Source organism: Herpailurus yagouaroundi, unplaced genomic scaffold (genome assembly GCF_014898765.1).
Source record: "Herpailurus yagouaroundi ecotype Mexico unplaced genomic scaffold, PumYag 162, whole genome shotgun sequence".
Taxonomy (NCBI): domain Eukaryota; kingdom Metazoa; phylum Chordata; class Mammalia; order Carnivora; family Felidae; genus Herpailurus; species Herpailurus yagouaroundi.
The window spans coordinates 1,127,628-1,152,817 of NW_024412403.1; the positions used below are offsets into that span (position 1 = coordinate 1,127,628).

At 40.8% G+C, this 25,190-nt stretch overlaps 1 protein-coding gene across 4 annotated transcripts in view; it reads right to left on the reverse strand.

Annotated features, from left to right (window-relative positions):
* The window catches only part of PCBP3 (poly(rC) binding protein 3), a 268,457-nt gene that overhangs the window by 242,644 nt on the left and 623 nt on the right, over nt 1-25,190 (reverse strand). The window lies entirely within an intron of this gene.

The following is a 25,190-nucleotide window of genomic DNA, read 5'->3' on the forward strand; positions in this document are numbered from 1 at the left end:
CTATTATAAAATTTCCAATGTTTAAAATTCCATGAAAACTCAAACAACTTGTCCGGGACACTAAGTACAATTGGCACTTTCCTTAAATAACATGGGTTTGAACTGTGAGTCCACTTATACATAATTTTTCTCGATAAATACAGTACAGTCCTATAAATGTATTTTCCTTGTGATTTTTTTTAACATTTATTTATTATTGAGAGACAGAGAAAGACAGAGCATGAGCGGGGGAGGGGCAGAGAGAGAGGGAGACACAGAATCCGAAGCAGGCTCCAGGTTCCGAGCTGTCAGCACAGAGCCCGACGCGGGGCTTGAATTCATAACCGCGAGATCGTGACCTGAGACGAAGTCGGACGCTTAACCGATGGAGCCACCCAGGCGCCCCTCCTTGTGATTTTCTTAGTAATGTTTTCTTTTCTCTACCTTATTTTACCGTAATAATGTAGTATATAATACGTACAACACACAAAATACGTGTTAATCGACTGCTATGTTATTGGGAAGGCTTCCAGTCACCAGTAGGCTATTAGCACTTAAGCTCTTAGGGAGTCAAGTTATACACGGAGTTTTGACGGTTAGGGAGGGCAGTCAGCACCCCTAACCCCATGTTGTTCAGGGTCAATTGTATCATACACAATTACTGACTGTGTCATACTACAGATAACTATAAACTGCACTCTCTAGGAAGTGTTGCCCCTTTGGACTGTTTCTTAATCATTGAAGGATAATTATGAATAAAGCTCAGAACTCTCTAGAAAAACACCCGACTCAGTAAAAATTACACAGCAACATGCTCACTGGCCCTCTTCTTTCTGCAATGCTGTAAGTTTTCAAGGTTGACCTGAGTGCCTTACATCAGGAGCACTTGGCCTCAAAGGATGAACTTAGTGTGCTGCATAAATTATTAATCCCACCAAAGTACTTCAGGATGAAATGCTAATGCCTTATCCACCCAGAGAGTTTCACTATTGAATGTGTTTGCATGTCAATCATCTCATTTCACTTCCACAAGGGCCCCAAGAGAAATACAGGCCAGGTCTTGACATTCCCCCTTCTTTCAAAGCAAAAACAGACTCAGAGCGAGGGATGGGCCTCAGGGTTCTGGCTACCACAAGGCCAAGAGGGTGTCCTTGTGAGTCTCCCACATCATTGTAACTCGGATTCAAAATTGTTTCCTCATCAATTTTATTTACCTTTTCTATCCCCACTTATTCCCCCAAAATTGAAGTGTCTTATTTTTCCTTCTTGTAAGAATTCACAAAAGTCTTGATTTTCCAATATGAATACAGTTAAATGCGAGAGAGAGGGGACTGCCGCACTACGCAGTTGTGATGATGTCAGCCTAGAAAGCTGCCACGAGTGTACAGCTTCATTTCCAAGCAGTGGAGAAACAGAGAAATAGAAAAGGGGTCAAATAATTCCCAAAGGAAGAGTTTACATCAGAAATGCTCCTCTTTCAAGTTCACCACCATTAAGTGTTTTCATATTTCGACAGAAATGAATTAAGGCCCAAATGGGTCCTCTGAAGAGGGGTGATGCCATATTGAAAACCACTGTCAGGCAGCTGGTAATGAAGAAGCCTCATTTTGTGCATTACAAAGCAATTCCTGTGATCACCTGAAGGCACATCACAGCCCAAGGAGAAGAAAGGGTGCCAAGTAGTTGGAGTGGCTGTTACCCACTTTAGTTAATGTCACATCACAGAAAGACATGACCTTAGGCAAAAACTGGCCAACTTGGGAGAGACAGGAAAGCATCTAGAGACAGTGCAAAAGTATGGCGTCACCTAGTGGGAAAATCCACCCTTTCTGTACCCCAAGTATAAGGTATAAGATAGAAAATGTTCTGGAAAGCAAAGGCCCACAAAGACTCCTCAATTAAGAGAGGGCTCAGCTGTACACACAGACAGATTACAGGATTTCGCTCCCACCCATACCCATGGCTTCAAGATAACCCTAAGTAGAAAGAGAGACACAGGTACAGGTACAAGAAAGCAAACAGTATGAAGTAGGCTGGAGAATGGTGACTAGGTCAGAACTCTGGATGTAGTTATTAGCACATGGAACTGCCAGAAGCACAAATGGGAATTATGGGGCCGGGGGGGCGGGGGGGGGATTGTATTGCCAAAGAAAAATGAACGCAGAATAAAGTCAATGACTCTCCCCCAAACTTTCACAAGCAGAAAGCAAGCTACGGGATATGTGTTAACTCCCAACCCCCAAGTTATACACTCTCCAAGGCCCCGAGCATATGTGTCCATGGAAGACAAAGGACAAGGACAAGCCTCCCAGGGGCAGGGCAAGGAGTCCTGAAGGACAACAGCCAGAAGTTCTTCCTGTCACACTCTAAGAGACATGAATAAATCAGACACAGGCCACACTGGAACCAGGATGGATCACAACAAAGATCTTGCCAAAATCACATCAGAGCACAGACAAAGCCTGAAGCTTGTCTAAGCCATAAAACACCAGACATGGCTCCCTCCTGCCTGATGTGAGTGACAGCAGCTTCTTTACCAATCACGGCATTAGCCTTGTCCTGGCCCAACTTCCCTACAGACAAGATTCCTTGAGATGCTCATAAAATGGTCCCACTTACTGACAGCACTCCTTTTCTTGGACCTTCCCCCAAATGACCCAACCAAAGCCCAAATGCTGTAACACGTTCCTTCTAGCAATCTCTCACCTCGATGCCCATGGTTTCCCATGGTGTATGGTCCCAACCTACTCCATCACAGGTGCCAGGTGAGTTCCTGGTGGCCTTTGATTAGCAGTCACTGACAGAGACTTTCATAATACCTGCCCACAGGGTGTCACTTTGCTCTGGACTAAGGACTGATGTTTATCTTCCATTTCCTCCCTTTCAAAACGGAAGGTTGCTTTTAACCGCCCTTGTCAGCTCCACTACTGTACAGTGTAAGCAGCATATAACCTGTGGGTAGTTCAGTCACCAAACCATGAGTCACATCTAGATTTGATTGATTATCTCCTCGGGGGAGTGTATTACAGTTAGAAAAGAAGGACGCGGATGGGTATTTCTGGGCCAAGGAGAAGACTAGGACAAAAATGACTGACCGCCAAACAGACATGAAGCTGCCAATCGGGGACTTTACTGCCAATGTTACACTTGCATTTAGGTGGGGCCGTGTGACTAGATCTCCCCAGTGGAATGTATGCAGTTATGATACGTGTCATGTCCAGGCCAACAAGGATAAGAAGTATGTGTGCTTCCTCCAAGCTGTACTCCCCATCTGCCAGCTGGACAAAAGGAAGTTCGGGCCCTAGAGGATGCCATCAACCTAGCAGATGGCAGGGCCAGAGAGAGCTACAAGGAGCCAGACCCAAATCATCACTGATGAGGAACATCCACAGTGGACTATTACTTGAAAGAGAAGTAAATTTTCTGTGTGAAGTCCCAGCATTTGGGAGATACTGAAATTACCCCCAATAATCCAGAAATTGGGGACTAGAGGCACAGAGTAAAAGCATGATTGGACTCTGAGAAACCAGCCCTCAACTTGTGTTGGAACCACAAATGTGTAAACCCTAATGGTGAGAAGTCCTAAAAAGCAAACCAGCCCTCCCAAGAACCACAGCCTCGATCAGCTCAGCTGGTTGGCCTTAGGCCTACAATGGAATTAAGATGGCTCCTTTAAGACTGAAGAACCTTAGGGGCGCCTGGGTGGCGCAGTCGGTTAAGCGTCCGACTTCAGCCAGGTCACGATCTCGCGGTCCGTGAGTTCGAGCCCCGCGTCGGGCTCTGGGCTGATGGCTCAGAGCCTGGAGCCTGTTTCCGATTCTGTGTCTCCCTCTCTCTCTGCCCCTCCCCCGTTCATGCTCTGTCTCTCTCTGTCCCAAAAATAAATAAACGTTGGAAAAAAAAAAATTAAATAAAAAAAAAAGACTGAAGAACCTTAGAGATAACAAGCTAAAACCTCTCCAAAAATGATACAATCATCATAAGTCTCAAGTTATTCCCTCAAAATAATTCTGCAAATACAATGTCTAGCACACACAAATAAGTAAGACACCACGAGCAAGAAATAGAAATCACAAGGAAAGAAAACAACAGAAAACAAAAAACCAGATCCACAAAGACATGAGAAGTTAGAATTACCTAATATAGACTATCAAAAAAACTACACTTGAAATAACACAAAAACAGACAACCCCTTTTAAATGGGCAAAAGACCTGAATAGACATTTCTCTAAAGATATATCAATGGACAATGAGTACATACAAAGGTGCTCAACATTACTAATCATAAGGGAAATGCCAATCCAAACCATAATGAAATATCACTTCATACCCATTAGTATCAAAGAAATGGAAAATAAGTGCTGCCAGGGATGTAGAGAAACTGGGTTCCTTATATATATTGTTGGTGGGGATGTAAAATGGTGCAGCTACCATGGACAACAGTATGGTGGTTCCTCAAAACATTTCACGTAGAATTACCATATGATCCAGCAACTCCACTTCTGAGTATAACCCAAAAGATTTAAAACCAGGTTTTGAAGACATATCTCTATACCCTTTTTTATAGCAGCATTACTCAAAATGGCTAAAACATGGAAGCAACCCCAGTGTCCACTGACAGATGAGTGAATAAGCAAGCGGTCTACACATAAAGAGAATATTATTCAGCCTTAAAAAAAGAAATTCTAACATACACTGCAAATGTATGAACCTTGATGACTTTATGCTAAGTGAAATAAGCCAGTCACAAAAAGACATATATTTTATGATTCTACTTACGCGAGGTACTCAGTTAAAACCATACAGACAGAAAGGAAAATGGTGGGTGCCAAGGGCTGGGGGAGTCAGTGTTTAATAGGTATAAAATTTCAGTTTAGGGGCACCTGGGTAGCTCAGTCGGTTAAGCATGTGACTTCAGCTCAGGTCATGATCTCATGGTTCAAGCCCCATGTTGGGTTCTGTGCTGACACCTCAGAACCTGGAGCCTGCTTTGGATTCTGTGTCTCCCTCTGTCTCTCTCTCTGCCCTTCCCCTGCTTACGCTCTGTCTCTCTCTCTCTCTCTCAAAAAATAAATGAGCATTAAAAAATTTTTAATTTTAGTTTACAAGCTGAAAAAAGCTACAGAGATAGATGGTGGTGATGGTTGTACAACACTGTAAAGGTATACAATACTACTAAACTGTACAATTAAAAATGGTCAAGATGGTAAATTTTATGTTATATGTATTTTACTACAATCAAAAAATTGGAAAAAACAAACAAGCAAAAAATCCTACACTTACTATGGCCAAAAACATAAATGAGAGATTAGAAGCTTAGAAGATTAGAAGCTTTAGAAGATTAGAAAAAATAACAGTTTTAAATTTATTAACAAAATAATCTAGAACTAAAAAGAAAAAAAATTCTGAATGGGTTTTTAAGCAGATCAGGTGCTGCTGAAGGGAGAACCGGTGAACTGGAAACCAGATCAGAAGAAAATACTCAAACTAAAGCATGGAGAGACCAAAATCTGGGAAACACAAAACAAAGGGCATGAGAATATACGGTGAGAAATTTAATACACATTTAACTACATTCCTAGCAGGAAAGAAAAGATGAGGCAGAAGCAATTATGAGGATAATGACAGTGAATCTTCAGACTTCTGAAAGACCTCATGCCACAAATACAAGAAGCCAACATAATGTAGGTAGGGATACATGGAACTCACTGAAACTATAGAAACCTAAGAACAATGAGAAGAGAAAAGCGATAGGAAATGCACAGATTACCTCCAGAAGCGCAACAGTTACAAGGACTGATGACATCTGAATAGTAAAAACAAAAGCCAGACACAGGAAAGAAAATTCCAACACGCTGAAAGAAAATAATGCCAACATGAAATTTAATATACAGGAGAGAGTCTTTTAAGAATAAAGGTAAGGGGCACCTGTGACTCAGTCAGTGAAGCAGCCAACTTTGGCTCAGGTTATGATCTCAGAGTTTGTGGGTTTGAGCCCTGCATCAGGCTCTGTGCTGATGGCTCAGAGCCTGGAGCCTGCTTTGGATTCTGTGTCTGCCTCTCTCTCTGCTCCTCCCCGACTCATGCTCTGTCTCTCTCTCTCTCTCTCTCTCTCTCTCTCTCTCTCTCTCTCTCTCTCAAAAATAAACATACATTAAAAAAAAAGAAGAAGAAGAAAGGTGAGAAGGTGATGTCAGGGAAAATAACAAAGTAATGACCTCTAAAAATCCCCTCTTCCATAAAAGCAATGAAAAAAATAGCAAAAATTGTCAGATTCAACTTTGTCAGAAATCTGGGACACCAAAGGCTTACAGCAATCTGGGGAGTATTTGTTAAAGGAAAACAATCTAGTCTCCCTAAGAACAGCATATTTGTGGTGTGTAAGCTTTCCCTATTCTCATTTTCCCCCAATGCCACCTCAGTTCTATAGTTGTCTTAAAAACCAACAGCTTGCAATCATAGTGGAAACCAGCAGGCTGGCAGTCACAGAAAGGGACGGGACAGAACAAGACTGGAACTCCCTCAAAGCCCTATTTCCAGAGAACTGCCATTATTTGACATGGCTAATAAGTTCCACTTGCCAAGATGCCTTTATCTGACCTGTATCAGAGTATGTCCAACGTGAAAAGCATTTTCCTCAAAGCTGTATGTCAAAACAGTTAGAATCAATTGTTTGACTGTGTAACTACCTGAATAGTAGACAACAGTTGGGGTAAAGAATACATTAACCCAAAGCTTAAAAGGAAAAGCTGGGAAATGAGATGTCTATAAGGGATTTGAAGAACTCCAATACGTTCCTGGAAATCTAAAAGATCACACGGATATGCAGAGTTGAGCACATACCCAAGGTTGTGTGAATGCCCAGGAAAGACCTGAGACGGCTTTGAGCACTCACACTGGGCTGACTTTGAGGCTCTGCACAAGCAAGAAGTGAAGACTCAGAGCCATAAACTGCCTGATTAAATGTTGAAGCACACTCCAATATACACTCAGAGCTTCTCAGGAAAGTGTAGGAGACTTACTGATTCCTGGCATTTAAGGAAATCTGTGTCCAATCATTAGCTGCTCACAAATAAGTGGAAATATATGTCACAGAATACAGACTTCGCAGTTCAAAAAAGTCACTAAACCAACAAAAACTACTACAACAAGAAGTACCAAAAATCCCAGGGGAGAAAGAGAATCAAATTTTGAGAGTTGCTACATGTATTATATAAAATGTGTAGGTTTTGACAAATCATTATGAGACCGATGGGGGGGGGGGGCAATATTGCCCATACACAGGAGAAAAAAAGCAATCAATAGAAACTGCCCCTGATAAGCTCTAAAGAGACTTAAAAGAGAAAAACTATACATAACCTATTTTAAATATGTCCAAAGAATTAAAGGCAACCATGTCTAAAAGATCAAAGGAAAGTATGACAAGAGTGTCTCACCAAATAGAGAGACTACTGATAAAGAGACAGAAGTTGTAAGAAGGAACGAAATAAAAATTCTGGAGCTAAAAAGTACAGTAACTGAAATGACAAACTCATTGGAAAGATTCAACAGCATATTTGACAGGCAAGAACAAACTGGAGAACTAGAAGATAGGTCAACTGAAATTTTCCAGTCCAAGGAACAGAAAGTAAAAAGTAGGAAGCAAAATGAACAGAGCAAGAATTGGGCCCATCCTCTCTCCCCTGCTATACAACTCCATTGTGTAAACTGCATAAAGTCTTCCTTACAAAAAACAGAAAAGAACAGCCTCAGAGACCTGTGGGATACCCTGAAGCGTACCAACATATGTGTAATGAAAGTTTCAGAAAGAGAGAAGAGAAAGAAAGGAGTACAACAAATACTTAAAGGGATAATAGCTAAAAACTTACTAGATTTGGTAAAAAAAAAAAAAAAAAAAAATTCCACATCCAAGAAGCTCAATGAACTCTAAGGACAGACTCCAAGACACCCATACCGATACCCACACCGATACCCATGCCAAGACACATCATAATCAGCCTAATGGAACGTAAAGACAATTAAAGGATCTTGAAAGCAGCCAGAGAAGCAGCTCATCATTTAAAAGGGATCCTCGATAAAAGTATCAGATGATTTCTCATCAGAAACCGTGGCGACTAGAAGGTTGTGGGATGACATATTCAAAATTATAAAAGACAAAGGCTGTCACACAAGAACTCTACATCCAGCAAAATTACCCTTCAAAAGCAAAAGAGAAATTAAGCCATCCTCAGACATAAAAACTGACAGAGTAAGTTTCTAGAAAACCTGTCCTACAAGAAACACTAAATGGACTCGAAGCTCAAATGAAAGGAAGCTAGACAGTACCTCAAATCTGGGTGAAGAAATAAAGAGCACCAGTAAAGGTAAATACAGAAGTAAAAAGAAAAGACAGAATAAATGTAATATTTCTGTTTTTTCTCCTATCTGAAACACAAGATAACTACACAAGGCAATAACTAGAAATCTGCGTTGATGTGCACAGAAGGTATAAAGAGGTACTTTGTATGACAATACAGCACAAAGTGGGAAAGGAATGGACACATACAAAAGCAAAGTTTTTATGTGCCATTGATATTAAATTGGTATAAATACAAACTGAATCGTTACAAGTTGCTAACAGTAAGAAACTTCAGGTAACCTCAAAGAAAATAACTAACAAAAAATAGCAAAATTAATGACAAAGAAATTAAAAGAACACACTAAAAATATATATATTTAATTACAAAAGAAGGTAGTGATGAAAGACAGAAAACAAGAGACATGACATATAGAAAAAACATAGCAAAATGGCAGGAATAAATCCCACGCTATCAGAATTGCATTAAATATAAATGGATGGAATAAAAACTCCATTTTAAAGGCAGAAATTATGTCGATGGATTTTTTTTTTAAGTTTTTGTTTGAATTCCAGTTAGTTAACATACACTATAGTGTTAGTTTCAGGTGTACAATGTAGTGCTTCAACACTTTGGTACATCAGCCGGTGCTCATCATGACAAGTGCACTCCTTAATCCCCCTCACCTATTTCATCTATCCCCATCCCGGTGATCATCAGTTTGTTCTCTATAATTAGGAGTCTGTCTCTTGGTTTGTCTCTCCCTCTTTTTTGTCCCTTTCCTAGTTTGTTTTGTTTCTTAAATTCCACATATGAGTGAAATCATATGGTATTTGTCTTTCTCTGACTGATTTATTTTGCTTAGCATAACACTCTCTAACTCTATTCCTGTTGTTGCAAATGGGAAGATTTCATTCTTTTTGATGGCTGAGTAATATTCCATCATATATATGTTTTGTGTATATATGAAATATGTATATATATACATATATGTATAAATATATGTGTATACACACACACATATATATATACCACATCTTCTCGTCTTCTTTTACCATCAGTCGATGGACACCTGGGCTCTTCCCACAGTTTGCCTATTATAGATAATGCTGCTTAAAAAACAACAAACAAACAAAAAGTGATCCATTTATATATATGCAGTATACAAGAGACTCTTTTTAAGAAAATTTTTTTATGCTTATTTATTTTTGAGAGAGAAAGACAGATCATGAATTGGGGAGAGGTAGAGAGAGAGGGAGACAGAATCTGAAGCAGGCTCCAGGCTCCAAGACATCAGCCCAGAGCCCAACTTGGTGCTGGAACTCACGAACCGAGAGATCATGGCCTGAGCAGAAGTCAGACACCCACTGACTGAGCCACCCATGCGCCCCACAAGAGACACTCTTAAATTCAAAGACACAAATAGGTTAAAAATGGAATGATGAAAAAATATATACCATGTAAACAATAACCAAAAGAGAGCTGGAGTGACTATACTAACATGAGGCAAAATGGTCTTTAAGACAAAAATTATTACAGAGACAAAGGACATTTTTTTTTTATTTTTTAATGTTTATTTATTTTTGAAAGAGAAAGACAGAGTGCAAGCAGGGGAGGGGTAGAGAGAGAGGGAGACACAGAATCCAAAGCAGGCTCCAGGCTCTGAGCTATCAGCACAGAGCCTGACATGGGGCCTGAACCCTCGAGCAGTGAGATCATGACCTGAGCCCAAGTCAGACGTTTAACCGACTGATTCAACCACAAATGGAAAGTCTGAAAAGACATTGAGTTAGTAATTGGAAACTTCCCATAAGCAAAAGTCCTGGACCAGATGGTTTCACTAGTGAATTCTACCAAACATTTAAGAAGGATTAACCCCAACCCCTCACAGACTCTTCCAAAAAATAGAAAAGAACACTTCTCAATTCATTCTATGAGGCCAGTAATACCCTAATATCAAAACCAAAGACATCATGAGAAAAAAATACATAGACCAATATGGCTTAAGAATACAGCTGTCAGAGTGCTTGGGTGGTTCAGTCGGTTAAGCAGCCGACTTTAGCTCAGGTCATGATCTTACAGTTAGTGGGCTCTGTGCTGACAGCTCAGAACCTGGAGCCTGCTTCAGATTCTGTCTCTCCCTCTCTCTCTGCCCCTTCCCAGCTTGTACTCTGTTCCTCTCTCTCTCTATCAAAAATAAAAGTTAAAAAAAAAATTTTTAAATAAGAATACAACTGACTTCTTTGGGAAAATGTCTATTCATGTTTTCTGCCCATTTTTTAATTGGAGTATTTGATTTTGGGGGTGTTGAGTTTTATAAGTTATTCATATATTTTAGATACTACCCCTTTATTGGACAAGTCATTTGCAAATATCTTCTCCTATTACATAGCTTGCTATTTAATTTTGTTGATGGGTTTCCTTTGCTGTGCAGAAGCTTTTTACTTTGATGAAGTCCCAATAGTTCACTTTTGCTTTTGTTTCCCTTGCCTCAGGAGACATATCTAGAAAGAAGTTGCTAAAGCCGATGTCAAAGAAGTTACTGCCTGTGTTCTCTTCTAGGGTTTCTGTGGTTTCAGGTCTCATATTTAGGTCTTTGACTCATTCTTATTAAATGGATGGTGTATGGTGTAAGAAATTAGTCCAGTTTCATTCTTTTGCATATTGCTGTCTAGTTTTCCTAATACCATTTGTTGAAGAGACCGTCTCTTTCCCATTGGATATTCTTTCCTACTTTGTCAAAGATTAATTGACCATACAGTTGTGGGTTCATTTCTGGGTTTTCTATTCTGTTTCACTGATCTATGTACATGTCTATTTTTGTGCCAACACCATACTGTTTTGATTAATACAGCTTTGTAATATAACTTGAAGTCCAGAATTGTGATGCCTCCAGCTTTGCTTTTCTTTTTCAAGACTGCTTTGGCGATTTAGGGTCTTCTGTGGTTCCATACACATTTTAGCATTGTTTGTTCTAGCTCTAGTGAAAAATGCTATTGGTATTTTGATAGGGATTGCATTGGATGTGTAGATTGCTCTGGGTAAAGAAGACATCCAGATGGCCAACAGACACAGAAGAGATGTTAAACAACACTTAACATCAGGGAACTGCAAATCAAAACTACGATGAGATATTGCCTCACACCTGTCAGATTGTCAGAAATCAACAATACAAGACACAACCGGTGTTGACAAGGATGTGGAGAAAGGGGAACCTTCTTGCACTGTTGATGGGAATTCAAACTGGTACAACCACTGTGGAAAACAATTTGGAAGTTCCTCAAAAAGCTAAAAACAGAACCACCCTACAATCCAGCAATTACACTACCAGGTTTTGAACCAAAGAATATAAAAATACTAATTCAAAGGGATACATGAACCCCAATATTTATAGCAGCATTATCTATAATACCCAAGTTATGGAACCAGCCCAAGTGTCCATAAACTGAGGAATGGATAAAGAAGACATGGTATGTGTACACACACATGCGCACGCGTGCGCGCGCACACACACACACACACACACACGTGTGCACACTGGAATATTACTCAGTCATCAAAAAGAATGAAATCTTGGGGCGCCTGGGTGGCACAGTCGGTTAAGCGTCCGACTTCAGCCAGGTCACAATCTCGCGGTCCGGGAGTTCGAGCCCCGCGTCAGGCTCTGGGCTGATGGCTCAGAGCCTGGAGCCTGTTTCCGATTCTGTGTCTCCCTCTCTCTCTGCCCCTCTCCCGTTCATGCTCTGTCTCTCTCTGTCCCAAAAATAAATAAAACGTTGAAAAAAAAAAAAGAATGAAATCTTGCCATCTGCAACAACATGAATGGAGCTAGAGAGTATTATGCTAAGTGAAATAAATCAGTCCAAAAAAGACAAATATCATATTATTTCACTCAGGTGGAACTTAAGAAACAAAACAAATGAGCAAAGGGACAAAAAGAGAGAGGGGAAAACCAAGAAATAGACTCTTAACTACAGAGAACAATGTGATAGTTATCAGAAGGGAGGTGGGTGGGGGAATGGGTAAAATAGGAGATGAATATTAAGGAGTGTACTTGTCATGATAAGCATCAGGTGATGTATGGAAATCAGCACATTGTACACCTGAAACTAATATTATATTATACCGTATGCTAACTCACTGGAATTTAAATAAAAACTGTTAAAAAAAGAATACAAATGCAAAAATTCTCAACAAAATACTAAGAAACTGAATCCAGCGATGTATAAAATGAATTATCCCCAGGGCGTCCGGATGGCTCAGTCAGTTAAGCATCTGACTCTTGATTTTGGCTCAGGTCATGATCTCACAGTTTGTGAGTTTGAACCCCACCTTGGGCTCTGCGCTGACAGTGCCGAGCCTGCTCCAGATTCTCAGTCTCCTTTCCCCTTTGCCCCTTCCCCGCTTGCACACACTCTCCCTCTTTCTCAAAAATAAATAAACATTTTAAAAAAAGAAAGAAAATGGATTATCCACCATGACCAACTGGAATTTATCCAAGAAATGCAAGGTTGGTTCAACATAAAAATATCAATCAATATAATGAATGACATTAATAAAATGAAGAACGAAAAACACATGATCATCTCAATAGAAGCAGAACAAGCATCTGACAACACCAGCACTCTTTCACGTTTCTGATAACACCACTCAATAAAATAAAAATAGGAATCTCCTCAAACTAATAAAGGGCATCTACAGACACCTACAGCTAAAAACATACTTAATGGTCAAAGACTGAAAGCTTTCCCCCTAAAATCAGGGACAAGAGTAGAATGTCCACCCTTGCCAGAACAATTCAACATTGTACAAGAGGTTATAACCAAGGCAATTATACAAGAAACAGAAATAAAGGCATCCAGATTAGAAAGGAAGAAGTAAAAGTATCTATATATGCAGACTCCATAATTTCACATAAAGAAACTCCTCAGGAATCCACTAAAAAACTTTTATGGCTAATAAAATCCATACTCGTGGACTGCAAGACTTATATTGTTAAGATGGCAATATTGCCAAACTGATCTACACATTCAGCACGATCCCCATCAAAATTCCACCTGCCTTTCATGCAAAAACTGATGAGTTAATCCTAAAACTCATATAGAAAAGCAAGAGACCGGGAATAGCCAAAACAAAGGAAGAACAAATTTGGAGGACTCACTTCCCAATTTCAAAACTTATACTTCAAAAATAAAGAGACAAACAATCCAATAAAAAAAAAAGGCCAAAGGATTTAAATAGGCATTTCTCCAAAGAAGACTTGCACATAGCCAATAAGCACACAAAAAGGAGAACAGCAGCATCAGTTATTAAAGAAATGTTAGTCAACACCACAATGAGATACCCCTTCACGCCCGCTAGAATGGCTATAATCAAAAAACTGGAAAATGACAAGTGTTGGTGAAGGTGTGAAGAAATTGGAACCCTCATACATTGTGGGTGAGAATTAAAAAGGTGCAAAATCTTTGGAAAACAGTTTGGCAGTTACTCAAAAAGTTAAACATACAGTTACTATATGACCCAGCAATTCCACTCCTAAGTATGTGCACAAAGGAACTGAAAATATGTATGTATACAAAAACTTGTACACTGACTGTTCATAGCACATTATTGATAATAGCAAAAAAGTAGAAATGTCTACTAAAACCCAAATGTCTATCTAATGGTGAGTGGAAAAATAAAATGTGATATGCCCATACAACGTGATACTATTCAGCCATAAAAATGAACGAAGTACTGATACATGATAGAACATGGATGAACCCTATAAATATTATACTAGGGGTGGCTCAGTCAGTTGAACAACCAATTCCATTTCGGCCTTGGGTCATGATCCCAGGGCTGTGGAATCAAGTTCCGCCTTGGGCTCCGTGCTGAGCATGGAGCCCACTTAAGACTCTATCCCTCTTTCTCTCTCTCTTAGCACCTGGATGGACCAGTCAGTTGAGCATCAGACTCTTGATTTCGGCTCAGTTCATGATCTCATGGTCATAAGATCAAGCCCTGAGTCAGGCTCCACACTGGGCGGAGCCCACTTAAGATATTCATTCATTCATTCATTCATTCATTATCTCTCTTTCTCTCCCTCCCTCTCTCAAAAAAGAAAAAAAAAAGATTCCGCCTCTCTCTCTCTTTCCCTCAGTCCTTCTCCCCAGCTCGTGCTCTCTCTAAAATTAAAAAAGATATGTATTATACTAAGTGAAAGAAGCCAGATAAGAAAGGCCACATATTTATGATTCCATTCATATGAAATGTCCCTAATAGGCAAATCGTTAGAGACACACAGTAGATTAATGGATGGCAGAATGGGGAGTTACTGTTAACAGTTATAAGGCTTCTTTTTAAGGTGACAAAAATGTTCTGGAATTATGTAGTGATGACGGTTGCATAACCTCGTAAATATAGCAAAACCCAATGAATCAGAAACTTTAAAAGGGTGAATTTTGTGGCATGTAAATTATATTCCCCCCTCAAAATTTAATTATATTTAAAGAATTTTTTTTAATTTTTTTAACATTTATTTATTTTTGAGACAGAGAGAGAGACAGAGCATGAACGGGGGAGGGTCAGAGAGAGGGAGACACAGAATCTGAAACAGGCTCCAGTCTCCGAGCCGTCAGCACAGAGCCCGACGCAGGGCTTGAACTCACTGACCGCGAGATCATGACCTGAGCCGAAGTCGGCCGCCCAACCGACTGAGCCACCCAGGCGCCCCTAAAGAATTTTTAAAACAAAAGTAAAATCAAAATACTTTTAGAAGGAAAAAAAGAGGGAGCGTTCTACTACCAGCTGATCTGCAGTAAAGGAATTTCTAAAGAAGCCTCTTCAGGCAGAAGGGAAACAACCCCAGAATGAAGATCAGAAATGTCAGAGAGCAACAAAAAGCAAAAAAAAGTGGATGAAGATGTGAATAAATATAAATGAAGATGGACTGTACATTAAATAACAACACTGTTAATATTAATATTTCATTGAGCTTAAATAGAGCACATGGATTAAAAAACACAATAATAAGCACTTATAAGTCTGGAAAGGGTGAATGGAGTTCAAGTGCCTAAGACACTATGATCTCTGCATGGTCCACGAGGCAGGTATAACTGCATTATCTGGCTAAGTTAATAGCCTGTTAATCTAATTTACACGGTAACCACGAAAAGAAAGAAAAGTAAAATGTAACCTCCAACACACTGAAGAGAGTAGAAAAGTAGAATGATTTTTAAAAATCCTAATACTTTTCTCAAATAATATAAGAAAAGAAAGAAAAGTAAACACAGAAAATGTGGGACAAGAGAAATATACCATAAGAGTATGGACTTAAATTCAAATAGGTTAGTAATTACATTCAATATAAATGAGTTGAATGTTCCACTTAGAAGATAAAAATTATCAGACTGGATGAAAAACAATCTGATTGATTATTTTGCAAGGTACATGCCTAAAGTTTAAGAATACAGCAAGGCTGAAATTAAAACGATTAAAAAAAAGGTATCATGCAAATATGAGCCTAAAGAAACCTGTTATGGCTATTTTAGCATTGCATATGATACCATAAAGGCAAAGATTCATTACTAGAGATAAAAAGAACCACTCATAATAATTAAAGTCTCAGTTCCTCAGGATGACATAACAATTTTATATTTGCACGCCCCTAACAACATGGTCTCAAAGTATATAAATAAAAATTGACAGAACTTCAAGGAGAAATAAGACAAATCAATAATCATAATGAAATTGGGTAATTATCTTAGTAATGGATATAACCACCAGACCAAAAAAAAAAAAAACCACAAAAACAGTAAGAAAACAGAAGATGTGAGTAGTATGCTTACAGGTTAGCTGAATGGAATGTATAGAACATTTCACCTAATTCTTTTCAAGCACACAGAAATGTGTGAGAAAACTTACAGTCCATATCTGGGCCATAAGGTACATCAGCAAATTTCTCAGAATTAAAATCATAAAGAGCAAGACTTGGGGCAATGCAATTATGCCGGAGAAGGGTAAGAAGATACGCATATGTTTGGAAAATTTTAAATATGCTTCTAAATGACTTATAAATTTAAAACATCATAACAGAAATTAGAAAATATAACTGCCTTACTCTGCTTGGGCTGCTATAACAAAATACCACAGAGCGAGTGGCTTAAACAATGGACTTTTATTTCTCAGAGTTTTGGGCGCCGGCATGGGAGGGTTCTGGTCAGGGGCTCTTCCCGCCTTGCAGAGACCTGTCTCCCTGCTGTATCCTCACATGGCGAGGAGAGAGAGAAAGAGGGCAAGTTCTCTGGTCTCTCCTCATAAGGTACTTATTCCATCATAAGGTCATCACACTCATGACCTCATCTAAACCTAATTACTTCCCTAAAGCTCCACCTCCAAGTACCATCTTTGGGGGTTAGAGCTTCAACATTAATTTGAGAGGGGCACAATTATAGTAAACAATACGAAAAATACCCCAAATCGAATTCTGTATGATGCAGCTAAAGCATTACTTATCAGGAAATGTACCACCTTAAGTACACATATTAGAATAAAGCTGCAAATTAATAAATCAAGTATTCACCTCAAAGTAGAGAGAAAACAGTTACAGAAAAGGAAAATCATGGACCAATTTCACTCAGAGACATGGATGCAAAAATCCCACGCAAAACATTAGTCACTGAAATCTAATCAATAGAAGAATAAGCTAGTATGGGGCGCCTGTGGTTCAGTCAGTTAAGCATCCAGCTCTTGATTTGGGACTCTCTTCCTCTCTCTCTGCCCCTCCCTCACTTGCGCTCTCTCTCTCTCTCTCAAAATAAACATTATGAGCAAGTTATGTTTATACAGTAGTCATCTGTAGGTGACAGAATTAGTTTTATTTTGCTTTTGATACTAACATTTACTTTAGAAATTTTCTAGGGGCGCCTGGGTGGCACAGTCGGTTAAGCGTCCGACTTCAGCCAGGTCACGATCTCGCAGTCAGTGAGCTCGAGCCCCGCGTCAGGCTCTGGGCTGATGGCTCAGAGCCTGGAGCCTGTTTCCGATTCTGTGTCTCCCTCTTTCTCTGCCCCTCCCCCATTCATGCTCTGTCTCTCTCTGTCCCAAAAATAAATAAAAAACGTTGAAAAAAAAAAAAGAAAAGAAATTTTCTAAATAAACACTTAATGAATGAGGAAAAATGTATTTGTAAAATATTTTCAAATTAATAATTTTCTGCTGACCCCTCATAGTCATGAAGTCAACTAGCTCATGAATGGCAAGAAGAAAAGAGCAAAAGCTAGATCAGAAAAGCCACTTCTGAGCAATCACAAGGCTACAAGACCTTATGTGTCTCAGTGTCGTTATTTGGTTAGAACAAAGAAAGGGTGGATAGGAGTAGAAATGGATTTACAAAGATAGGGATGTGATAATAGCAATTCATAGGCTTTTTGCCCAGGCATTAAGGGAGCGATCTCATACACAAATGTGTCTATAAATAGAATCCATACTGCACTTTAATGAATAATTTAAAAGCACTTTGCAAACAGGGTTAAGAAAACAGGAACCTAAATGCTCAAAAATCAATAGTTCTGTCCTATCCCAACCTGGTGAGTTACAGAAACAGAGGTTTGATCTTTATGGTATTTTATAGAAACACTGGAAGCTGGATAGTTAAGTATCAAAAGATTTAAAAACATCTATAAGCTCTGACCTAATAATTCTGCCTTTAGAAACTTATCTTTCATAAATTATCAGTGATACAATGATTTTTGTATAGGTTACTGATCATTGATCAAAGCATTATTTACCATGGTAAAAGTTTAAGGCAGCATAAATGTTCAGATATAGGGAAGTGGCTCAATCAATTGGGACACCCACTGGCATAGTATGCAGCCATTTAAAATCATATCTTAGAAGAATATGATTATGACACAAGGAAACTCTCACTATGTAATACAAAGGAAGAAAGCTGTTCGTTCATAAAACATTATGGAATGAATCTGAACTTAGGATATGTATATCATACCACATATAAAAGTAGAAAAATAATGTTTATTTTTTTATTTTGAGAGAGCACACCCGTGAACATCCACGCACACACCCACACGTGAGCAGAAGAGGGGCAGAGAGAGGGGGAGAGCGAGAACCCCAAGCAGAAGAGGGGCAGAGAGAGGGGGAGAAAGAGAACCCCAAGCAGGCTCCACACTGTCAGCACAGAGCCAGAGAAGCAGGGTTCTCTCACAAACTGTGAGCCGAAATCAAAAGTCAGACTCTTAACTGACTGGGCCACACAGGCGTCCCATGCACTGCCTATTCCCGTGTGGTACGATTATGAATGTTTGTGTTGTCCTTTATACTTTCTGCTTGCTTCAATTTTTCAACACAAAACATTTGTATCACTTTTAAAAATAGGAAAAAGTTTTTTTAAAAAAATAAAGAATGGATTATCTCAATTAGATTCAAATTATCCTTCATCAACCCAAATTCACTTCTAGTAAGGGTAGATGGGAGGTCAGTAAAAATCTGATACATCAGGTGCATAACAAACTCACAAACTTAGCAACTTAAGACCATTTACATTTGTTATCTCACAGTTTCTGTGAGTCAGGAGTCTGAGTAGGCTTAACTAGGTCCCCTGCTTAGGGTCTCACAAGGCTGTAATCATGGTATTGGCCAGGCCACGTTCTCGTTAAAAGGCTCAAATGAGGAAGAATTCACTTCCAAGTTCACTTGGGTTCATGGTAAAGGTTGTTTCCTTGCTGTAGGACTTAGGGCCCCTGCTTCTTAGTGGCTATCCCTGAAGGCCACCCTCAGCTTCTAGAGGCCACCTAAAGTTCTTGCCATGTGGGCTGCTCCAACATAGCCACTTATTCAAGCCAGCAAAGAGAGTCTCTAAATGAGTTTCTAGCAAACTGAATTTTATACAATGTAACAATATCACAGAAGTGACATCCCATTACTTTTGCCATATTCTATTGATTAGAAGCAAATCCTACTTCAATGGGAAAAGATTATACAAAGGCATGAATCATGTGGATCATGGTAGGGCCACCTTCATACAACTGTCCACTATATCTGGCCTCCCAGGGCAGAGCCCAGGCAAAGGAAGGAAACATGTGCTTGGATATGAAGACTCTTCTGATCAAATGACTACCCACAGACAAATCTGAACCCTGCTTTCTCTACAAAGAATGGTACTGTAAAAAGTGAAGGGAGAATTCACCACAAGTGAGAGTTAACACAGAATTTAAGCAGGGAGGTGGGAACTGTTCCAGCCTTGAAGGATAGTTAAGAATTGCATTAGTGGAGGGGCGCCTGGGTGGCTCAGTCGGTTAAGCATCTGACTTCAGCTCAGGTCATGATCTCACAGTTCGTGAGTTCAAGCCCCATATGTGGCTCTGTGCTGACAGCTCAGAGCCTGGAGCCTGCTTCAGATTCTATGTCTCCCTCTCTGCACCTCCCCCACTCACACTCTGTGTGTCTCTCTCTCAAACAAACAAAAAAAACCAGAATTACATTAGTGGAAAGGGAGACTTTTCCTCTGTGATAAGGAGAAATAGGCAAGAATTCCCAAGATGGACTTTGGAGAGTAAACAGAATGGTTTGTTCACAGCAAATAAAAACCGTGTCTAGCTTCACATTCTAATCAGTCCCCTGATGACCAACACACTTGTAGACCTTGCACACTTGCAAACCTTCAAACAAGACCTAGAGAGGAAGACAGTTTTGAGTTTTGACTAGCTGTGCAGTAGTGACATCAATTAACCTCCATAGTTTGGTAAATATTACTCATATTTACCAGTATCCAGTTGTCCTGGACTTCTGAGACAGGGAAAACTCTACCTTCTGCTCCATTTGAAACTAAGTATGACCAGAATGACTCCTCCTGGCCAACAAAACATGAGAAGAATGGATCCGCAACCCTTCTAAAGCCGTAACTGCTGGTGCCAAGTCTCCATGTTCTAAAAGGGTCCAGGATCCAGAATATTTAAGAATCAATTTTGCCAAATTTCCAAGGAACAAAAATCCCTCCCTTTCAGAAACTATTACAGAGATGATAAAGCATCACCTTGATACCAAATCTGAATAAAAGCAATACAAGAAAAGATTATTATTTGTCAATACTTCTCATGAAAATACATGCCAAAATCCTAAATTGAATCCAATGATAATTTTTAATGTAGTATGTCATGACAAAGTACAATTTATCCCAAGAAATCAAGGATGGTCTAAAATTAAAAGATTAAAATATTTCATCTTAGTCACAATTTAAAGAAGAAAAAAATAAAACCATCAAGAAAAACATTTATTAACATTCAAAATCTATTAATGATTTTTAAAATCTTTTATCAAACTATTAGCAGAGGAGACCATCCTTAACCTAATAAAAGGAATCTACCAAAAAACAATAACAAACTTTGTATTTAAGGCTCTAAAAGTAATGCTTTTAAAATGTAAAACAGTATTAGCATAGCCTTATCAAAATTTCTATACAGCTTTGCCTAGTGTCCAAACGATGGAAATAAGACAAAAAACAAATAAAAGATTTAATGGCTAGGAAGGAAGAAACGAAATTATCATTATTTCCATGGAGAAATCAGAAATCAGATCCATATAGTTGTAAAATTTTGTATGTTTCAAAGGAAGCACCACAGATCACTGGGGTAAGGATGGTATAAATAGTATAATAAATAGTATAGTACAATTGGTTATACATTGGGAAAAGTTCTAAAACTGTATGTCTACCTTACACCTCACACAAAAATAAGTTCAGAGTAGAATACAAAAAGCAAATGTTCAAGCCTTTTTTTTTTTTTTTTAAAGATGAGGATATCTTATGACTTGGGGTAACAAAGAATTTCTTAAATAAGACTTAATAACCACAAACCATAAGGAAAAGATTGATAAATTTGACCTAAAAATTAAACATCTTTTCATCAAAACAGCATTTTTAAAAGGATTAAAAAAAAAAAAAACAGGGCACAAATAGAAACCAGAATATCTAAAGGACTTCTAAAAAGCTTTAAAAAGGACAACCCAGGTAACAAATGGACAAATATATTAATACAATTTACAGAAGAAACCCAAGTGGCTAATAAATGGATATAAAAATCTTCAAACTTACCAATAATCAAGAAAATGCAAACTAAAACAGTGAGTTCATACCTAGCTGACAAAAATTAAGACATCTGAAGATACAAAGGATTAGAGAGGATGTGAAGAAACAAACCTTTGTTTGGAAAACACTTGGATGACTGCTCTGAGGCTGGAATTGGGCCCATCCTACATGACCCCACAATCCCACTTATAGATGTAGACCTGGTCCACTCTCTCCTGAGTGTCCAGCACAAAGGAAATGGGCCAGTGGGAGATGGCAATAAGCAAGAGTGGAGACTGGACAGACGACTAGGAGAATGACTTCAGGTGAGACTTAGGCCAGGTAAGAGTATCATATGCCAATCTTGCCAAGATGAAACAAGGGATCAGAACCATGCTTACCTGGGGCAACCTCCTCCCAACAGCAGCTGAACAGTTTTGTGTTCTACAGCCTATCTGACCATGTTATTTCCTCTTTAAACTTCACCAGCTAAAACTTTCTAGAGCAGTCCCAACTTGTATCAGTTTCCTAAGGCCACTCTAACAAATGTCCACAAATGTAGTGGCTTAACACAACAGAAATTAAGTACCTTACAGTTCTGGGGGTCAGAAGTGAGACACAAGGTCTCACTGGGCTAGAACCAAAGTGTCGGCAGGGCTGTGTTCCTTTCAAGAGGCTCTGGGGGAGAATCCATTTTCTCACCTTTTCTCACTTCTAGAGCCTGCCCACATGCCTTAGCTTATAACCCCTTCTATCTTCAAAGGCAGTCATGATGGGTAGTCTTCCTCATTTCACAGCACTCTGACACTAGCTCTTCTTCCATATTTAAGGACCCTTGTGGTTACTCTGCCCCCCTCCCCCGCCAGGGTAATCCAGAATAATCTCCTTATTTTAAAATGAGCTGATTAGCAACCTTCATTCCATCTGCTACCTTAAATTCTCTTTGCCACATAACACAGCATATTCATAGGTTCTGGGGATTAGGATGTGGGAGGCCATTATTCTGCCTCCCACACAACCTCCCCTCAGCTCGCCCCCACGCCTCTGAGCCCCAACACTTCCACAATGCCTTTCACACCTTCAACCACCACACATCCTATTCTCCAGTTACACCAACCTTCTTGTCCTTTTGTAATGAATTTATACCCAGCGGTGCCCAAACAATTACAACTCACCCTCCAGGTCTCAGGCCAAGGCTACCTCCTCTCTGAAGCCTTCCCTGATTCTCAGCCTAAATTCATTACCCCTCTTCAACACACCAACCCAACTTTTTATGCATCCCAATTGCAGTACTGAGTGTGGCCCCCTGTAACCATCAGTTTGCATGTCCTTTCCTCAATCCAAAGTGGAGTCCTTCAAGGATAAATACTCTGTATCATTCCCCTGTGCATTTCCAGATCACAGCAGGGGCCTTGGCAAAGAGTGGGCACTCAGACACTATTTCTGAAGCTTGGAGGAGGCAGAAAGAAGCCCTGGGTTTCCCTCAACAAAACAGGTGACTCTTTCACGGGGTGACCTGAGTTAAGTATTCAGTTGATGGGGCCAAAGAACTAGTTCAGATACTCACAACAAAACACCTCAACAGCTGTGCATAGTTTGATGCACAATTTACTATCATATGGAAGAATCTCTGTACCCGTTATTTTTTATTGCCAACCTATGGGGCAATTCTAAAGGAACAGAAAATTAACCTCAAGAGAATAAAGAATTTACCTAAATTTATCTAAAATGCTTTACAAGGATGTCCTCAAAATTACAGAAGAGAGAGGAGATGCTGCTCCAACACGCAAGAATGCCTGGTTCCTGCCCAACAGGCCCACCACGTACACAGAGGGCCTGAGCCCCGCTCTGGGAAGGGTGGGAAGTACCACATGAGTGTGAGGGATGCTACAATTGACCTTGTGTAGAGAAAAACAAACTGCCTCTCGTACAAATATGTGTACATATTATAGTAAAGGTACATTTTTTAAGAGGGTGGCTGTTAAGGAAACAGGCTCTCACTTAATTTCAATGGTTTATTACCTGATGTCCATACTCCAGCAAGAAAATTCCCACCTGGTGAGAAGGAGACTAAGTAAGGGAAAGGTAATGTTGAGTCAGCACAATCACCCATTTGAAAAAAGAGACAAAAACATGGGTTGAGTTTCTAAAAGATATGCTTGCATTCAGGCTCAACAGAACTGCCCTGTTCAACTTTTCCTCAGTTGTGTAAATTTCGAAAATGATTTTTAAACATATTCCAAAAAACGCTCTCACGCTGGAAATTTAAGACGGAGAGAGAAACAGAGGACACGTGTTCAGCACCATGGACAGTGGGCACGCCAACGGGCCGCAGGGGACTCGCCACTCGGGCTGAGAGCTCAGAGGTACCAGGGCTGCCCAAAGCCTACGGCATTCATTCGTCGGTGTTTCAGTTGAGAGTGATTCCGAGACATTATCTGGCATTTTTCTTTGTTTTGGCCCAAAGGACCAACCTTTACCAAAGGGATGTACAAGTCCCATCTACCAAGATTTGCTTCAGTGATGACTCTACAATAAAGCCCTGAGGTTTCTGTGAAAATAGGAATGACTTTGCCACTGACACAGAGCAACCAATCCAGGAACTGGCTACAGGTCCAGGAATGAAGTTGCTCAAACTGAAACCCAACGTCCAGTTTTGAACGGCTGAACTGTTTCAAGGACCTCACCGGACTTCGCAAATATAAACACAGCATGCTCTCAGCCTCACTCCAACGACAGGAGGAAAAAAGACGGCTTCCTTTTAAACACCTAGACAAATGAAGCCAGGTGCTGAAATTGTCTCATAATTACCAAAAAAAGTATAACCATAAATCTGGATATTTTCTCTCTTTTTTAATGTTTATTTATTCTTGAGAGAGACAGAACACAAGCAGGGGGAGGGGCAGAGAGAGAGGGAGGCACCGAATCCAGACATCGGGAGGCCGAGCTGCTCTCGCGCGTGAAGGGGCTGGGAATCGGCTCCGCTCGTGCGGACGCACCTCCGCCACTTCCTTTCACTCCAACATGCAAGCCGGGCTCCAGACACAGACAAGGGGCAACCCCCCGCCCCCGAAAGCGAGTTACACTTTGGAAGGGCGCGCGACGGCCGTGCCACAGGGGGAGCTGGAACTGCAGGGTCTCGGCCCCGTCTAGCCCCCAGAGGTCTGTCTGCTCAGGGCCCCGATGCCCTGACTTGCCTTCTGCGGGTCACGCGCCGCGACTCCCGTCGACGAGAGCGCCGCCCGCCCGCGCGCAGAGCCCAAGGCGCCCGCAAGTCCACGTCGCCCGGAGGGAAGGGCGGCAGGAGAGGTAACCCAGCCTGCGCGACTCTGACCCGACTTCGGGTTGACTTTCCGATTTGCTACGCGAGCGACACGCTTCTCAACAGGAAGGAAAAGCGGAAAAACAAACACTCGAGTAAACGACGCTTCCAGGCGCCGCACGGTGCGGACTACACACCCGTCCTGACGCACCCCAAGTAAGAGGAGAAAACACAGTGACCCCACAGAGCCTGCCCGCGCCCCGCGCCTCCCCGACTCCGGGGCACCGAGGCGCGCCGGGGGCCGCCGCGGGCAGCCCGGGTCCCGCTCCCAGGAGCGGGGCGCCGCCTACGCCCGCCGGCGCGCGCTCCCACCGCGGCTCCCGCAAGCCGCCCGCGTCCCGCCCGCCGCGAGCGCCCCGAGGTCTCCGCCCCGGTCCGGCCCGGTCCCGAGCCACCAAACTCCGGCACGAAATCGCGGCAGGTGCGCGCCCGCAAGCGGGGCCGTTAACTCTGATCTTGAAGGCGCAGCTCCGGTAACTTCGGGATTCGGGGC